This window comes from Lycium ferocissimum, chromosome 4 (assembly GCF_029784015.1).
Source record: "Lycium ferocissimum isolate CSIRO_LF1 chromosome 4, AGI_CSIRO_Lferr_CH_V1, whole genome shotgun sequence".
NCBI classification, from domain to species: domain Eukaryota; kingdom Viridiplantae; phylum Streptophyta; class Magnoliopsida; order Solanales; family Solanaceae; genus Lycium; species Lycium ferocissimum.
The window spans coordinates 61,979,719-61,994,509 of NC_081345.1; the positions used below are offsets into that span (position 1 = coordinate 61,979,719).

The 14,791-nt window shown below is 42.1% G+C and overlaps 1 pseudogene; it reads left to right on the forward strand.

Annotated features, from left to right (window-relative positions):
- The first annotated feature begins 12,317 nt into the window (after positions 1 to 12,317).
- Positions 12,318 to 14,117, forward strand: LOC132054914 (tetrahydroberberine oxidase-like; annotated as a pseudogene).
- The last annotated feature ends 674 nt before the right edge of the window (positions 14,118 to 14,791 follow it).

Genomic DNA, 14,791 nt, shown 5'->3' on the forward strand with positions numbered 1-14,791 from the left:
ATTACAGAGGATAAACTTGACCAGGTCCGGGCCGACTGTGGATGGGATAACCGTCAGTGCAAGTGTTTTCCCCTAGGCCCGACGAGTCTATTACCGATTATAGAGAAGGTTTTCTATACGTTTACACCTATCCATTTACGCTAAAACTCAACCCTCCAATTGACCCGGTTATTTTGGAGATGTGCCGGACGTACAATGTGACTTTGGCCCAAATTGGACCGATTATCTGGAGGACCGTGGCCTGCCTCCAGTTACTAGCCAATAACGTAAAAAGGGAGTTCACAATGGCGCACTTCATCCGGTAATATTCCCCGCGACTCTTCCGAGGGGGGGTGATAAAGCTCGCAAAGCGAGGTCGGAACCCGATCTTTTCCAAACTCGACGAGGATAGAGATCGAGGGTGGTTGGAACGTTATGTCTAGGTAAGAACTGCAGATATTATTTCGATCGAGTACATGCCCTTTCCAGAGCGGTGGAACGACAGGCGTAAGTTTCTCAGTTCTCCCTTCTATAATTATTCTTCCTCCATGCTTTGTCAACACTTATTCCCTTGCATACATCTAATTTCTCCCATTTTTTCTGCTTATCAGCCGAGGCATGGATACCTTCAGCCGTCCGGAACATGACTGAATGGGTTGGAGCAATCATCGGTCAACATACTCATGAACAACGGACATGGGGGGACCTGTCGCGTGGATGATGGGTTGCCCACAATCATGGTAATCTTCTCCTTGATTTGGTATATATTGCATCCTCTCTTTTTTCCTTTTCTTTTTATAACCCCTTCGGTATTCAGGTTTACCCAAGGGCTCGGTGGAGCCAAGACTGAAACCAGCAGCTGAGCCTGCTGCACCGGTTCCTGAATTTGATACGACAGGGTCATCTCGGCTCATTGCTGCTACCGGTAAGAGACGGAGAAAGCCCTCGGACAAAGGGCAAAAACCAAAGAAAAGGGTAAAGAGCGTTGTTTGGATTCTGAGGAATGAATCAGAGTCCGACTTTCTTATTCGAAGGGTCGGTGAGGGCCCCTCCGTCGCCTCTATTCCGGAGGAGGAAGCCACAATTCCTCCCTTTCCTACTGCTGAGGAAGGACCTTCTGCTCCGGCTCTGCACACAGGTGGGGAAGAAGTTCTTTTTCCAACTCCTCTAAGGTCAATTGAATTCGTTGACATTTCAGGTGACGCTTCATCTGAAGAGACTCCCCTGCAAAAGCCTAGAAGATCTGGGCTAGCTTCGACTGTTGAAGCCGAACAAAGAGCAGAGTCGGCCCCTGATAGCGAGGCTCCAACGGATACCAGCCCACTGCCCGGTGGTGACCCAGCTGCATCATCCAAGGCACCTGCTTCTACCGAGACCGCTGGGGATGCTCCAACTTCTTCTACTAAGCCGACGTCTAATAGCCTCGATAACATGTTCTCGGATACCCCACCTGCAATCTAAGAAGCTGCCGGTTTCGGACATCTCCCTATCCCTCAGGCCACGAGGGCAGCTAGTCGAGCCACCAAAACTGGTGCAAGGGATAGCCTAGAAGGTATCTTTCCGACACCTAGCATGGAAACGAGAAGGACAAGGTCGGCCATGGTCACCGTCCCCGAGGATTGCAGCTTTTGATCCCGTCCTGTGGGAGTATAAGCTATCTGAGGCCTCTCATTTTGGATTCGGTTAAGAGAAAAATGGTCGGAGTCCCCTGGCAGTGCTTCATTAATGAGGGCATGCATGCAGGCAATCGGGTAAGCTTATCATCCAATCTTTCCATAATTCAATGTGATCCTCAGCTCTAGCTCTATCCAAGTTTAACTTTATTTGTTTCTTCCGTAGAGTGTTGTGCTCTTCAATGGAGCCTTTATCCGTGCACAGCACGAGGTTGACAACTTAAGGGGCCAGCTGGAAGCCCAGGGTTGTGAAACGGAGAAGTTCCAGCACCTTCTACTAGAAAAAGAAGATCAATTGAGTCTGGCCGCTGCCGTTTCCAACCTTCAACCCGAGCTCGAAGCGGCGAAAGCTGAAAGCCTTCGTTTGAAGGCCGAGTTAGCCGGAATGGTTGAAAAGAACCAGCTCCTGGAAGTGGATAAGGTCGGCCTTAGCCAGGACAGTGCCTGTTTTTTTTCGAGGCGCGGGGAACTCGAGGTCACTATCTCCTAACTTCGAAGTGAACTTGATTCGGTCAAGGCCGATGCCGTGAAGATGGCGGAGAGGCATCGGCTGCTTGAATCCGAAAATGCTAAAGACAAAGAGAAGTTGAAGGTGGTCGAGCAGAAGGTCGAGGCTCGAGCCCAGATTAGTGACGAGCTCAAGAGCAAATTCAAGGAGGAAGCCAAGGCCAATGACGTGCTTAAGGCCGAGCTCGAGTCGGCTACCCAAATTTAAAGAATTCTCGAAGAAGAGAGATCAGAACTGGCGGCTAAATTGGCAAAAACCGAGGACGACTTAGAAGAGTCTCTTAAGGATGTTTCGGCTACCGAAGCTCGTACGACGATTGTGGTTGAGTATGAGCGGTGGAAATCCCGGAGGGTTACGCTCGAACAGGCTCAACAAGGATTAGGGGATCTCCAGGCTCAGATACTTGAAGCCAAAGCAATCGCGGAGGAGGCTAAGAAAGCCTTCGATTCTGAGTCTGAGGATTTCGAGCGAACAGTCTTCGAGGACTCCGGCTCCAATCGCACCGGGTAGATCAGGGCCTGCACTAGCCTTTATTTTGTTTTTGGCTTTGAACTTGTGAAAAGTTCAAGTGTACAAACCCTTTGTATATGAAATGAGCATTTCCCTTTTGATTGTCTCTTCATTATTTTATCCGAATACTTGTTATGATACACTTATCCGGTTTAGGAATAGTCAAATGTTCGGACTGTGCCTAAGTGTTGGCTTTTCTCTTCATTCGGTACATTTTGGTCTGAGGATTTGATTGAGCGATTGCCCGCGGGACTAATTTATGCTTTGTGAATTCAGACGTGTCCGAATCACGTTAGGCATTTTAGGGCCGAGGTTTTCCGACCGCTTACTTGTCATAGATTAGGTTCGGATACCTAAATCCCTGCCTTGTCAAATTTTGATATGGCAGCTAGTCCCCATTCGAGGGTGTTAAAATTTTTTAGCTTGGTTCAACGCGACCTTGTTGCCTTTGTTGAATTTCGACGGTAGTCCCCGGTGTAGGGTATTTTAACAAAATGATACCGAATTTCGATGGTAGTCCCCAGTGTAGGGTATTTAATAAGAAGACACGTCCGAAATAGAATTTTCATGATTTTCGTTATATTGCAAGTATTTACACGTACATAATATGAAGACTTCATCCGTTTCCTTCTGTTTTTGCCGTAGCAAATACTAAGCGGACACGATTCATTTTTGATCGTTTGGTCCTTACATCGAAACCTAACACAGAAGGTCCGGGATTAGACAAAGATAGGAAATATAAAATTTTGAGGACTGACTTCTTCGGGGTAGCACTTAACAGTGTTCCTTCATCTGCTTTGTTGAGTTGGAGCTCACTTTAACTTTCCAGGGTAGGCCTCGATGTGGGTATGATAGTCCCCTAGTGTTTATCCGAGCGGCATGATCGGGTAAGCACTATCAAGTTCCCGCTCGAGGGGTATACCCCGAGTTCCAGGATACTTGGCCTCGTTTTCATAAAGTAACACGTTGTACTTGTTGCCTCATTAAAAATCTTATCGGAAAACCCACTTGGGGACAAAACCGTACTAAATCTTATCGGAAAACCCACTTGGGGACAAAACCGTACTAAGGAAAAGAGTGCAACACGTGTTTTCTGACCTAACTTCGTCCGGTACCCGACTTTCTGCAAAAAAGAAGACATGTTAACAACAAAAAATGACACAAGGGTGGCATCCGTACCTTAGCAGTAGTATCTCTTCAAATAAGCTACATTCCAGTTATTGCGCAACCATTGTCCGTCCATGGATTCCAGCTAGTACGACCCTTTGCCCGTTATTCCTGTTATCTTGTACGGCCCTTCCCAGTTCGGACCCAACTTCCCGTCATTGGGATTCTTTCCGAAGCACCAAGTCCCCAACTTGGAAATTTCAAAAATTGGCTCTCTGGTTGTAGTACCTCTCCATTCTCTGTTTCTGAGCTGCAATACGGACCAATGCATTTTCGCGTAGTTCGTCCGTGAAGTTGATTTTTATGGCCATGGCCTCCTCGTTTCACCCACCGGTGGTATATTTGAATCGGAGGCTCGGTTCACCAACTTCTACTGGGATGGGAGCTTCGGCCCGTAAACCAACGAGAAAGGCATTTCTCTTGTGCTTGATTTTGATGTAGTTCTGTAAGCCCATAATACCTTCGGTAGAACTTCCCTCTACTGATGCTTTGATGTTTTAAGTCTTTTCCTTAGATTTTGAATTATTGTTTTGTTTGTGGATTCTGCTTGTCCGTTTGCACTCAGGTGATACGGAGTTGATACAATTTTCTTGATCTTTAACCCTCCGAGGAAATTATTGACCTTGCTTCCAACGAACTGAAGGTCGTTATCACAAGTTATTTCTATGCCGAAACGACGTATAATATGGTCTCGTATGAAGTTAATAACCTCCTTTCTCTCGATCTTTTCAAAGGCCTGCCCAACCCATTTCGAGAAATAACAGAAACCGGACCAACCAACGATGTCCATTCCCCACTTCATGAAAGGCCAAGGTGATATCACCGGGTGTAGCAACTCCCCGGGCTGATGGATCATCGGGGCATGCCTTTGACACCCATCGCATTTCCGGATAAAATTCTTCGAGTCCTCCTCCATCCGGTTCCAGTAATAACCGGCTCTGATAATTTTTTGAACCAAGGCTTCTGCACCGGAGTGATACGCAGGTACCCTCATGGACTTCTCTTACCACATAATCAGTTTCTCCGGGACCCAGGCACTTGGCCAAGGGTCCGAAGAAAGACCGTCGATATAATTGACCGTCTATTAAGAAGAACTGTGCTGCTTTGGTCCTCAGTGACCGTGATTCTTTTGGGTCACTCGGGAGCTTTCCGTCTTACAAGTAGTCGATGTATTTGTTGCGCCAATCCCAAGTTAGACCCATCGTGTTTATCTCAGCATACCCATTTTCAACCGCCGAATTCATCAACTACAGTATGGTACCGGGGTTGATTTCTTCCCCTTCGACTGAAGAGCCCAAATTAGCCAGTGCGTCGGTTTCGTTATCTGCTCCCTGGGTATATGCTGCATGGTCCACTCTTTAAACTGGTGCAGTATCACCTGAGTTTTCTCCAAATATCTTTGCATTCGTTCATCCTTAACCTTGAAGACGCCATTCACTTGGTTAACGACAAGCAGAGAGTCGCATTTTGCTTCGATTATTTCGGCCCCCGGATTCGAGCTAATTCCAAACTCGCAATCATAGCCTCGCCTCGGCCATTGTTAGTCAATTTAATAGTTCTAATCGATCGCCTAATGGCATCCCCCGGCGGGGGTTTTAAGGACGATGCCGGCCGAACCTTTAGGTTCGAGGCCCCATCCGTGTGTAGAGACCAGATACCCGAAGCCTTTCCCGAGGTTAGCAATAATTCTTTTTTTGACTCGAGAATCATGGCCAGGGTAAAATTTGCCACAAAATCGGCCAAGATTTGAGACTTAATGGTTGTCCTAGGCTTATATTCGATGTCATATCCGCTAATCTATACGACCCATTTGGTCAGTCTACCGGATAATTCCGGTTTATGCATGACATTCTTTAGCGGGTAAGTAGTTACTACACATATCGGATGGCATTGAAAGTAAGGTTTCATCTTTCTTGAAGCACTTACCAATGCCAAAGCCAACTTTTCGAGGTGGGGATAACGAGTCTCCGCATCCCTTAGAGTTCTACTCACATAATATATTGGAAATTGTGTACCTACTTCTTCTAGGACCAAAACACCGCTTACTGCTACCTCGGATATGGAAAGGTATAGGAACAACTGTTCGTCTGCCTTCGGTGTGTGCAGCAGAGGCGGACTTGATAAGTATCTTTTTAACTCCTGCAAAGCTTTTTGGCATTCCGGTGTCCAGGCGAAATCACTCTTCTTCCTCAATAATGAGAAGAAACGGTGACTTTTTATCCGAAGACCTCGAAACGAAACTAACTCGATCTGCATTATCCTTCGGTGAGCCTCTGCACTCCTTTGACGTTATTCACCACCTCAATATCCTCGATGGCTTTGATCTTGTCCGGGTTAATTTCAATCCCCCGGTTCGACACTATGAAACCCAAATATTTGCCAGATCGGACACCGAAGGCACATTTCTCCGGGTTAAGCTTCAGGTTGTATTTGCGGAGTACATCAAAGGTTTTCTGCAAATGTCTTAAATGGTCCTCTGTTTCCAGGGACTTGACCACCATGTCATCAATATAAACTTCCATTGTTTTTCTTATTTGTTCTTCGAACATTCCATTAACTAGGCGTTGGTAAGTTGCCTTGCGGCATTTTTTTAATCCGAAGGGCATGACATTGTAATAGTAAGTCCGTATCGGGTAATGAAGGATGTTTTCTCTTGATCCTCCGGGTGCATCCTGATTTGGTTGTACCCAGAGTAAGCATCGAGAAAACTTAACATCTCAGGCCCGGCTGTTGCATCGATCATTCGATCGATGTGGGGCATCGAAATGAATCCTTCGGCATGCGTACTTTGTTCAAATCCTTATAATCAACACACATTCTAAATTTATTACCTTTATTTAGCACAACCACTACATTCGCTAGCCAGTCCGGGTATTTTTCCCTTTCGGATAGAGCCCATTTTAAAAAGCTTTGTTACCTCATCTTTTACGAAGGCGTGCTTCGGCTCTGCCATGGGCCTCCTTTTCTGTTTCACCGGGGGGAATTTCCCATCGAGGCTGAGCTTATGAGTCGTCAACCCCAGTGGCACACCTGTCATGTCTATATGGGACCATGCAAAACAATCAGCATTAGCTTGAAGAAATTTAATTAGCTTGTTCCTAAGCTCCGAGGCTAACCCCGTGCCTAGGTATACCTTTCTTTCTGGTAAATGTTTGAACAAGATGACTTGTTCCAGCTCCTCCACGGTAGATTTGGTTGCATCTGAGTCATCCGGTAATACGAACGATCTGGGTACGCCGAAATCATCCTCTTGTCCACCGGTCCGACCCTTCGTTCGCATCGAACCCGTGCCCTTTAGTTGCTATTTGGTGTCCTTGCCTCCGACTGATTCATCATCTTTTAGATCCGGATTTTTAGGAAAGAGTGGTGATTCCTCGACCGCGAACATCTCTCTTGCAGCGGGCTGTTCACCTCGGATGGTTTTTACCCCCTTCGATTATGCGGAACTTAGAAAATCGATGTAGTGTCGATGGCAATCGCTCTCGTACTGAATCCACGGTCTACCAAGAAAAGCATTATACTTCATATCTCCTTCGATGACATAGAACACTGCTGTTGAATGGTGCCGTCAATGTTGGCCGTGAAAATCTCCCTTTCGTGGTTTCAACTTGGCCATATTGAACCACCGAGTACTTCTGCTCTACGCACGCTGTCGAGCAGCCTTTCGTTCTCTCTCTCACCGGATGATGTTAGGCAGAAGCTACAGGGTCAATCAAAATACGTTTAACTTGTGATTTGAAAATAAGAATAAAAATTATCAATGACTATCGTGTGTGGTTGAATGATGCCTTAATCTTCTTGTGAAGGAGATGGAACCCTCGGGTACGTAATCCGGTTGCGCTTCTCACGCACGACCGAAACCTTTGTTCGTTTCACTGCATGGTCCCTCGAGGAGCATATGTTCCCACGATTATCATATTGATTATATGCGAGGTTCCACCCGGTTCACCCGTTTGTGAGATTCCTTTCCTTGCTAGTGGCTTTTAGCTCGTTCACTCGGGGAATTCTCGAAGGTGGCCATTCTTCAATAAGTGAGCCACATCCTCCCTTAGTTGGCGACAGTCCTCAGTTCTGTGCCCATGGGTTCCATGGTACTCCCACACCATGTTCGGGTCCCGTTAACCTGGGTCTGACCTTAGTGGTCTCGTCCATCTTGCTTCTGCGATACGGCTAATAGCCGAGACGAGATCCGAGGTATTGATGTTGAAGTTGTACTCCGATATCCTTGGTAAGTCTTTGTTGCTAGCCAAACTCCCGGCATTGCTTCTAAACGATCAACCTCCACTGTCCGACGGGCGCTCAGCCCGTTTATCACCACGACCAGAGAAGTGACTGGGGCCAACCCTTGATTTCTCCGCCCTTAAGCCTGGTTTTTCCGAATGAGAGTATGCCCGGTATCTTTCCCTCGATGATCGCATCTCAGGCTTGTAAGCTTTTCTCGACCTTTCAGAGCGTTTGCTCATATTCACGGGTCTCGGGGGGAGCTCGAGTTAGTCATCCTCTACCCGAATCTTTGATTCGTACTGGCAGTGAACATACCCTGTGTCTGACCATATTCCAATAAATTTTCTTTCAGTTTGGATGAGGCCGTCGAGCTCCGAAGATTAAGCCCTTTGGTAAAAGCTTGTGCAGCCCATTCTTCCGGAACCGGATGGAGCTCCATCCGTTCTCTTTAGAAGCGGTTCACAAATTCTCGTAGCAACTCATCATCCTTTTGGGCTATACGGAAGATGTCCGCCTTTCGGGCCTGCACCTTTTTAGCTCCGGCATGGGCTTTTATGAACGCATCCGCGAGCATTTCAAAAGAAGTGATTGAATGCTCGGGCAGATGGTCGTACCAGGTCAATGCTCCTTTTGATAGGGTTTCCCCAAACTTTTTCAACAACACGGACTCGATTTCATCCTCTTCGACGTCATTGCCTTTTATGGGCATTTGTGTGTACGAAGTCACGTGCTCGTGTCCGTTATGCCATCGTATTTCGGATATCCCGCATTTGAACCTCTTCGGGATCAACTTCGAGCCGCGCTTGAGGAAAGGTCTTTGAATGTGCCTCTTTTAATCCCCCTTTTGGAATAGGCGCGACCCTCGATATCCATCCATCCGAGAGTTATACGTTTCCACCCTCTTCTCTATTGAATCTACACAGCCAAGGTCTCGAGCATCTTCGAACTTCGGTGGATGAACCGCTCCCCGATCCATTACTCTCGACTACTCGTGTTTCATCTCTTCTTGGTTCAGTGGCGCCTTTTGACCTTTCCGGGGCTACCTTTTCATTTTTGCTTTGCAGTTGAGCTATTGCAAGTCCCTGTTCGGCTATGGCGGTTCCCTATTCCTGCAACATTTCAAAAATTAAACGTAAGTTAATCTCATCGGAGTATACGGGTGCTTTCCCGCCCGGGCCTGAGATAAAGTAATTGAGTTATGAGTAGCAAGGGATCAGTGGCCGGTAAGGTGGCATTCTCTTGGTTCACGGTGTTCTGCGGGTTGAGGCCTTCCCTCGAATCAACAGAGTTTGGGTCGACTGGATCTGGGTTTCGTAACCCACTGTTCTCATTTTCGGCCACAATCTCATTGTTGTTAACATGACCAGACTGTCCGCTGCTCGCCATTTGGTTCGTTTTTTCAGAAATTAGCAGACGATTTCTTAACCAAACGGGTTGGAGGTAGAAGCAAAGATTAGAAAACCACTATTATCCTAGCCCCACGGTGGGCGCCAAACTGTTTACCCGGTCCTACCCTCGGCCCCCAGTCTCACCGGTCTTGCATATACCCGGTTTTTACCGTATACAGACACCATATACCAAAGTATCTACAAGCAGAATCCTTAAAAAAGAGAAACAATATCTATGAAGAATTAGTCAATTAAGATTTTATAACCAAAAAAACGAATCCTAAACCTAAAGGACTTCAAAGTGCAGCGTATGTATCCTAACTAATGTGAATTTCCTTTTCTTTATATATCATATTACATAGTTGAAATAAGGAAGGTTTTGATACAATTTTTTTTTTTAAAGTCCTAAATATTAGAAAAATATTTAAATGACTATGGCTAAATATTAGAAAATATATATTATTAGAGTTTTTGTATATTAATTTGGGGAAAACTGTAAATGAAGGGCAAAAAGTTCAATCAATATTTTTAAGGTTCTTCGTGCTTTTAATATAGTATAGATTATTTTCTTTAGGTTTGTTTTTGAAGGTTTTAGTGACGTTTATATTTTTTGTTTTTGTTTTTTCATCACAAGAAAAGACGTCATTTCATTCCCTCAACGTTTGGTTTGTGAAGAAATAATGGAGAAAGAAAAGGCATAGTAAAATAATTTGTTCATCTTAAAGCACAGGTAATTCCAGTTGGCAAAGAGGAGCTTAGCATCAAGGGGATGTTGGCTTAAAATAAGAAATTCCGCTAATTATAATAGCCTTGACTCAAATTTTGTATTAGTATTGGAAAAATTCATCAAATATATACAAAATTAAATTCAGAATTCAATTACTAGCACTTGAGATGGTTGTCTTAAAATCTAAATTCTCATAAAGTTTAAATTCTAGATCTGTCTCTACTTAATATTCCTAACGATACTAAAAGAGAAATCACGGTGTATATGCCGTGGGAGAGGCAAGATTTCAAATAAGGGGATTCAAAAATTAAATTTTATGCCCAGGAAAATTCAACTACTATATGCAAAAAAAATTCATTTTTGCCCAATTTACGTAGTAAAAGTTTACAATAGAGAGGTTCAGTTGAACCCCTTGCACCCTTTGCCTCCGCCGTTACCTGCATATACAGCTTTTTCTGGAGAAGATTCCACATTCAATCAAATCCTTAATTAATGGAGAAACGATAGGATTCCAATACTGTTGGCAGGTTAATCGGGTTGTGAACGCGATGGCACCAGGCTTCTTGAATGCCAACCCGTGTTGGGATCAACATAGGTCCAGAGACATTTTCCATCATCTCTTATTTTCTCATCTAACCAAACAAAGGAATAACAAGATAATTCTCGCATTCTCTTCTTGATGTCTTTTGGTTCTATTTTACCACCATTTTCTCCTTCCCCTCAATGCATAAAACATATAATTGATATTTCTGAGAAAAACTTATTTTTCTACAAGAAAGGAGAGAAATATTTAGTATTAGCTCACTTTTTCTCCAATATTTCTAAATGTCAACATTACAAGCAACGAGCGTTAAGAGAAAATGAACCTTAATTACCATTTCACTGATGAACTAAGCTATAGTGTTTTCACCTTAGCAATTGTAATATCACTACTTATGTAGGTATAATTTGTACGAGAACACTCTAGTTATAACGAAGATAATTAAATGGTGGTCCATTATTTTTTGGTATTGCTACTATTGTCTCCCTTTATGTTTTTTATCAAAATTGGGCTCTTTACAAGTTCTACTCATGATCTTTATGAGAGGTTAATCGATGCATCTTTTTTGTATGTATTTAGACATCAATTTCAACTTTTTAAAAATAAGGTACACATACTCAGAAAGTACATAAAAGTAATATATTTTATATCACTCATAATTTTAAGTTTCTTAATATTAACATTGACCAAGCCATTTGGTTGGTTTATTAGTCTTCGTCCATCTATATCTAGCTATTCTTATGTCATTGTCAATCTAAGTAAAATGTATATGGAAGTGTCAAATGGTCTGATGGGGAACAATGAATGAACTGTTTGGATAAACATGGTGAGATAGATTAATACATTAGGTTATTGTTGAATTATATGTATTATTTGCAACATTTGAAACAAAGAGCAGCCCATGAAGTGGTTAATTATTGTTAACTAATTTTATCTATATATATATATTTTTTTTCCAATATTAAAGAGCAGCCTATGAGGCGTCTGATTGAGTTTTTGTTCTTTTATTCATCTGTATTATTTACTCCCTCTATTTTATTTTGTTTCTCTGGTTTTGACTTGGCACGAAGTTTAAGAAAGTTAAGAACACTTTTGATTCTTGTGGTCTTAAACTAAAGATATGTAGAATATATCAAAATGTCTTTTGATCCTATGGTTTTAAACAAGTCATGTGGAACGTTGAAAGTAAATGGTTGTCAAAAAGGAAAAGAGACATTCTTTTTTAAAAGGACTAAAAAAAATGTAGGACAAAAAATTTAAACGGGAGGATTAATAGATTTAAGTTGTACACACACACACAATATCAATTTATTAATTCAATATAATAAATTAATATTCGTACGCAAATTTTCTTTTTGTAAATAAGGAAATCCGCAGTTGCTACTCTTTGGGTGCGCTCTGGGTAAACTCCGCTTCTAGCGTAATAGCCCTCAAACCACATAGGGAATGTAAACCGTGGGCACTAGGCAATCCCTATTCGACGAGTTCAGGCTAAGAAGGTTGTTGGTGATGGAAATCGATCCAACAATTTCCTTTGGATCGATCCACATAGGGGTTCAAATTTAATTTCCATAACACAAAATAAACAAAATCTCAAGCAATGAAGATTTATTGGTTTTCCTTTCTTTTATTTATTGTCTTCTCATCAACTTTATAGGAAGCTTTAGCTAATACTAATGAAGAATTCATCCAATGCCTATCTCATAATAACCAAACCTCTTCCATTTACACCCAAAATAGCTCTTCTTATTCATCAATCTTTCATTTCTCTGTACAAAACCTAAGGTTCAATACAACTGAAACTCCCAAACCTCTTGTGATTGTCACCCCAGTGCATGAATTCTAGGTTCAACAAGTCATTCTTTGTGCTAAGGAAACTGGGATGCACCTTAGGGTTCGTGGTGCAGGACATGACTATAAAGGACTTACTTATGTCTCCGAGGTTCCATTTGTTATAATTGATCTTATAAACCTTAAAACAATCAATGTTAATGTCAATGACAAGAGTGCATGGGTTGAAGCTGGATCATGTATTGGCGAACTCTATTATAAAATCACGGAGAAAAGCAAAACCTTAGGATTTCCTGCTTGTGTTTGTCCAACAGTTGGTGTTGGTGGACATTTTAGTGGAGGTAGTTATCGAGTTATGTTGAGAAAATATGGCCTAGTTGCTGATAACATTGTAGATGCACGGTTGATCGATACGAATGAAAGGATTCTTGATAGGGTTTCCATAGGGGAAAAGTTATTTTGGGCAATTAGAGAAGGTGGTGGTAATAGATTTCGACTTGTTCTTGCATGGAAGATCAAATTAGTAGATGTTCCTCAGAAAGTAATTGTTTTCACATTTGACAAGACATTAGAACTAAATGTCACAAAGCTTGTACATAAGTGGCAATATGTTGCTCCAAGATTCCATGAAGATTTGTTCATTAGGATGTTGATTAGTAGGGGGAGCTCAAGTAAAGGTGGTAACAACAAAAAACCAATTGTAGCTTCATTCAAGTCCATATTCCTCGGTGGAATCAATCAATTACTTTCCATCATTCAAGAAAATTTCTCTGAATTAGGGTTGAAAAGAAAAGATTGCATTGAAATGAGATGGATAGAGTCTACATTATACTTTGCAAGATGCCCAAGAGGTGAATCTATTGATGTCTTGTTAAATAGGGTTCAGCTCTCGACATATTACTTGAAGACAAAATCAGACTATGTATATCAGCCAATCCCAGAGGGAGGTCTCGAAGGAATCTAGAGATCATTTTTTGAAGGTGAAACTGAATCAGCACAAGTGATATTGAGTCCATACGGTGGGAGGATGGATGAGATTGCATCAGCTTCTATTCCTTTCCCTCATAGAGCTGGGAATTTATACAAAATCCAACATTTAGTCTATTTGGGATGAAGAAGGAGAAGAGGTAGCTGAAAGGCATATAAGGTGGATAAAAAGGCTTTATTCTTACATGGCTTCTTCTGTTTCGAAGTTTTCAAGAGCTGCTTCTATCAACTATCGGGATGTTGATATTGGTGTGAATAACATCAAGGGATATACAAGCTATGTGCAAGCTAAGGTTTAAGGGTTAAGTATTTTCAAGACTAATTTTGGTAGATTGGTTCATGTGAAGACTAAGGTGGATCCTTCAAACTTCTTTAGGAATGAACAAAGCATTCCTTCACTTGCTTGGTGGAAAAACAAAGGTGAAAGAAGTTCTGGCGAAAAAAGGCATAATTATACAATAATTAATAAGACATATTTTATTATTTAATTTTTAAGTAGATAATTACTCTTCTTTAAATGTATAATAAAGGATCATGCATGTGAACATGTCACCTTATATGAGTTGTGTAGTAATTTGTGTATGTAATTTGTTTGCTCTTTCAAATTATTGTATTATTGATTGATAATTTTTGTATGTAATTTTCAAATGCTTCATATTATTTATAAAAAAAATATTAATTATTTTCTAAATGATTTACAATATATATTTGAAGTTATTTTTCCAAATGAAAATGGCAAAATATTATCGGAATAATTTTGAAAAATCATTTTGACTTATAAAAAATGTACATTTCACTCCGTTTGATATCCAAGGACTCTGGGTAATTAAAATAAATTATGGGAGGTCAAAAATTAGGTTTCAACACCTGGATGTACTGAATATCCGGAGTTGTGAGCTTCTTCCCTAATAGCCCTCTGAATGTTATCTACGTCAGGCACATGTAAGCGACCATCAAGTCTCATCACACCATTTTCATCTAGTGTAAAGTTCTTGATCTTACCCTTGAGAATCCCTTCCTTTAGCTTGAGCAGGATTGTGTCATCAAATTGTTTGGCCTTTACTTACTCTACTAAGGTAGACTTGGAAACCATAATTGCTATCAGCTTCCCATCATTCACTTCAGCAAGACGGACCCCTTGGCTAGCTATTTGTTGGGATTCCTTCACTATTTGACGTTCGACCACAGACAATCTGGCCAAACTTCCCATCGACTTTCTGCTCAAGGCATCAGGAACCACATTAGCTTTGTCGGGATGGTAAAGGATATTACAGTCATAATCCTTAAGTAACTCTA